The sequence below is a fragment of the Lampetra planeri genome, chromosome 4 (genome assembly GCF_965212315.1).
Source record: "Lampetra planeri chromosome 4, kcLamPlan1.2.h2, whole genome shotgun sequence".
NCBI classification, from domain to species: Eukaryota; Metazoa; Chordata; class Hyperoartia; order Petromyzontiformes; family Petromyzontidae; genus Lampetra; species Lampetra planeri.
The window spans coordinates 17427803-17432802 of record NC_136110.1 but is presented as its reverse complement, the minus strand read 5'-3'; positions in this window follow the sequence as shown (position 1 = coordinate 17432802).

Sequence of the window (5000 nt, the reverse complement as noted above, 5' to 3'; positions counted from 1 at the left end):
CTCCCGTTTGATGGGGTCTATGTGTAAAAATTTTGACTTTTTTGAGTGCAGGTGCAAATCTGCTGAAAAAGCCTGTGGAAGTTTCACGGCGTTCGTACGATATTTGGCGACGCAAAAATGAGCGATTTCCCAGCTCGAGAGAATTCGGCGCGAGAGAAACGATGCCCCGTAACGCACATGAGAGCAATCCGGGCCAATTTCTCCCGTTTGATGGGGTCTATGTGTAAAAATTTTGACTTTTTTGAGTGCAGGTGCAAATCTGCTGAAAAAGCCTGTGGAAGTTTCACGGCGTTCGTACGATATTTGGCGACGCAAAAATGAGCGATTTCCCAGCTCGATGGAATTCGGCGCGACAGAAACGATGCCCCGTAACGCACATGAGAGCAATCCGGGCCAATTTCTCCCGTTTGATGGGGTCTATGTGTAAAAATTTTGACTTTTTTGAGTGCACGTGCAAATCTGCTGAAAAAGCCTGTGGAAGTTTCACGGCGTTCGTACGATATTTGGCGACGCAAAAATGAGCGATTTCCCAGCTCGAGAGAATTCGGCGCGAGAGAAACGATGCCCCGTAACGCACATGAGAGCAATCCCGGCCAATTTCTCCCGTTTGATGGGGTCTATGTGTAAAAATTTTGACTTTTTTGAGTGCACGTGCAAATCTGCTGGAAAAGCCTGTGGAAGTTTCACGGCGTTCGTACGATATTTGGCGACGCAAAAATGAGCGATTTCCCAGCTCGATGGAATTCGGAGCGAGAGAAACGATGCCCCGTAACGCACATGAGAGCAATCCCGGCCAATTTCTCCCGTTTGATGGGGTCTATGTGTACAAATTTTGACTTTTTTGAGTGCACGTGCCAATCTGCTGGAAAAGCCTGTGGAAGTTTCACGGCGTTCGTACGATATTTGGCGACGCAAAAATGAGCGATTTCCCAGCTCGATGGAATTCGGCGCGACAGAAACGATGCCCCGTAACGCACATGAGAGCAATCCGGGCCAATTTCTCCCGTTTGATGGGGTCTATGTGTAAAAATTTTGACTTTTTTGAGTGCAGGTGCAAATCTGCTGAAAAAGCCTGTGGAAGTTTCACGGCGTTCGTACGATATTTGGCGACGCAAAAATGAGCGATTTCCCAGCTCGAGAGAATTCGGCGCGAGAGAAACGATGCCCCGTAACGCACATGAGAGCAATCCGGGCCAATTTCTCCCGTTTGATGGGGTCTATGTGTACAAATTTTGACTTTTTTGAGTGCACGTGCCAATCTGCTGGAAAAGCCTGTGGAAGTTTCACGGCGTTCGTACGATATTTGGCGACGCAAAAATGAGCGATTTCCCAGCTCGATGGAATTCGGCGCGACAGAAACGATGCCCCGTAACGCACATGAGAGCAATCCGGGCCAATTTCTCCCGTTTGATGGGGTCTATGTGTAAAAATTTTGACTTTTTTGAGTGCAGGTGCAAATCTGCTGAAAAAGCCTGTGGAAGTTTCACGGCGTTCGTACGATATTTGGCGACGCAAAAATGAGCGATTTCCCAGCTCGAGAGAATTCGGCGCGAGAGAAACGATGCCCCGTAACGCACATGAGAGCAATCCGGGCCAATTTCTCCCGTTTGATGGGGTCTATGTGTAAAAATTTTGACTTTTTTGAGTGCACGTGCAAATCTGCTGAAAAAGCCTGTGGAAGTTTCACGGCGTTCGTACGATATTTGGCGACGCAAAAATGAGCGATTTCCCAGCTCGAGAGAATTCGGCGCGAGAGAAACGATGCCCCGTAACGCACATGAGAGCAATCCGGGCCAATTTCTCCCGTTTGATGGGGTCTATGTGTAAAAATTTTGACTTTTTTGAGTGCACGTGCAAATCTGCTGAAAAAGCCTGTGGAAGTTTCACGGCGTTCGTACGATATTTGGCGACGCAAAAATGAGCGATTTCCCAGCTCGATGGAATTCGGCGCGAGAGAAACGATGCCCCGTAACGCACATGAGAGCAATCCCGGCCAATTTCTCCCGTTTGATGGGGTCTATGTGTAAAAATTTTGACTTTTTTGAGTGCACGTGCAAATCTGCTGAAAAAGCCTGTGGAAGTTTCACGGCGTTCGTACGATATTTGGCGACGCAAAAATGAGCGATTTCCCAGCTCGATGGAATTCGGAGCGAGAGAAACGATGCCCCGTAACGCACATGAGAGCAATCCCGGCCAATTTCTCCCGTTTGATGGGGTCTATGTGTACAAATTTTGACTTTTTTGAGTGCACGTGCCAATCTGCTGGAAAAGCCTGTGGAAGTTTCACGGCGTTCGTACGATATTTGGCGACGCAAAAATGAGCGATTTCCCAGCTCGATGGAATTCGGCGCGACAGAAACGATGCCCCGTAACGCACATGAGAGCAATCCGGGCCAATTTCTCCCGTTTGATGGGGTCTATGTGTAAAAATTTTGACTTTTTTGAGTGCAGGTGCAAATCTGCTGGAAAAGCCTGTGGAAGTTTCACGGCGTTCGTACGATATTTGGCGACGCAAAAATGAGCGATTTCCAAGCTCGATGGAATTCGGAGCGAGAGAAACGATGCCCCGTAACGCACATGAGAGCAATCCGGGCCAATTTCTCCCGTTTGATGGGGTCTATGTGTAAAAATTTTGACTTTTTTGAGTGCAGGTGCAAATCTGCTGAAAAAGCCTGTGGAAGTTTCACGGCGTTCGTACGATATTTGGCGACGCAAAAATGAGCGATTTCCCAGCTCGAGAGAATTCGGCGCGAGAGAAACGATGCCCCGTAACGCACATGAGAGCAATCCGGGCCAATTTCTCCCGTTTGATGGGGTCTATGTGTAAAAATTTTGACTTTTTTGAGTGCAGGTGCAAATCTGCTGGAAAAGCCTGTGGAAGTTTCACGGCGTTCGTACGATATTTGGCGACGCAAAAATGAGCGATTTCCCAGCTCGATGGAATTCGGCGCGAGAGAAACGATGCCCCGTAACGCACATGAGAGCAATCCCGGCCAATTTCTCCCGTTTGATGGGGTCTATGTGTAAAAATTTTGACTTTTTTGAGTGCACGTGCAAATCTGCTGAAAAAGCCTGTGGAAGTTTCACGGCGTTCGTACGATATTTGGCGACGCAAAAATGAGCGATTTCCCAGCTCGATGGAATTCGGAGCGAGAGAAACGATGCCCCGTAACGCACATGAGAGCAATCCCGGCCAATTTCTCCCGTTTGATGGGGTCTATGTGTAAAAATTTTGACTTTTTTGAGTGCACGTGCAAATCTGCTGAAAAAGCCTGTGGAAGTTTCACGGCGTTCGTACGATATTTGGCGACGCAAAAATGAGCGATTTCCCAGCTCGAGAGAATTCGGCGCGAGAGAAACGATGCCCCGTAACGCACATGAGAGCAATCCGGGCCAATTTCTCCCGTTTGATGGGGTCTATGTGTAAAAATTTTGACTTTTTTGAGTGCAGGTGCAAATCTGCTGAAAAAGCCTGTGGAAGTTTCACGGCGTTCGTACGATATTTGGCGACGCAAAAATGAGCGATTTCCCAGCTCGATGGAATTCGGCGCGAGAGAAACGATGCCCCGTAACGCACATGAGAGCAATCCGGGCCAATTTCTCCCGTTTGATGGGGTCTATGTGTAAAAATTTTGACTTTTTTGAGTGCAGGTGCAAATCTGCTGAAAAAGCCTGTGGAAGTTTCACGGCGTTCGTACGATATTTGGCGACGCAAAAATGAGCGATTTCCCAGCTCGAGAGAATTCGGCGCGAGAGAAACGATGCCCCGTAACGCACATGAGAGCAATCCGGGCCAATTTCTCCCGTTTGATGGGGTCTATGTGTAAAAATTTTGACTTTTTTGAGTGCAGGTGCAAATCTGCTGGAAAAGCCTGTGGAAGTTTCACGGCGTTCGTACGATATTTGGCGACGCAAAAATGAGCGATTTCCCAGCTCGATGGAATTCGGAGCGAGAGAAACGATGCCCCGTAACGCACATGAGAGCAATCCCGGCCAATTTCTCCCGTTTGATGGGGTCTATGTGTACAAATTTTGACTTTTTTGAGTGCACGTGCCAATCTGCTGGAAAAGCCTGTGGAAGTTTCACGGCGTTCGTACGATATTTGGCGACGCAAAAATGAGCGATTTCCCAGCTCGATGGAATTCGGCGCGAGAGAAACGATGCCCCGTAACGCACATGAGAGCAATCCCGGCCAATTTCTCCCGTTTGATGGGGTCTATGTGTAAAAATTTTGACTTTTTTGAGTGCACGTGCAAATCTGCTGAAAAAGCCTGTGGAAGTTTCACGGCGTTCGTACGATATTTGGCGACGCAAAAATGAGCGATTTCCCAGCTCGATGGAATTCGGAGCGAGAGAAACGATGCCCCGTAACGCACATGAGAGCAATCCCGGCCAATTTCTCCCGTTTGATGGGGTCTATGTGTAAAAATTTTGACTTTTTTGAGTGCACGTGCAAATCTGCTGAAAAAGCCTGTGGAAGTTTCACGGCGTTCGTACGATATTTGGCGACGCAAAAATGAGCGATTTCCCAGCTCGAGAGAATTCGGCGCGAGAGAAACGATGCCCCGTAACGCACATGAGAGCAATCCGGGCCAATTTCTCCCGTTTGATGGGGTCTATGTGTAAAAATTTTGACTTTTTTGAGTGCACGTGCAAATCTGCTGGAAAAGCCTGTGGAAGTTTCACGGCGTTCGTACGATATTTGGCGACGCAAAAATGAGCGATTTCCCAGCTCGATGGAATTCGGAGCGAGAGAAACGATGCCCCGTAACGCACATGAGAGCAATCCCGGCCAATTTCTCCCGTTTGATGGGGTCTATGTGTACAAATTTTGACTTTTTTGAGTGCACGTGCCAATCTGCTGGAAAAGCCTGTGGAAGTTTCATCCGACGAAAAAAGCACGTTCTCGAGAAAGCAGGAGAGCTAAGTCATTCACAAATTAGCTGGATTTGGCTTGTGGTTCGTTTCCCAAGTAACAGAGCGGCATCAACCTTTAAGT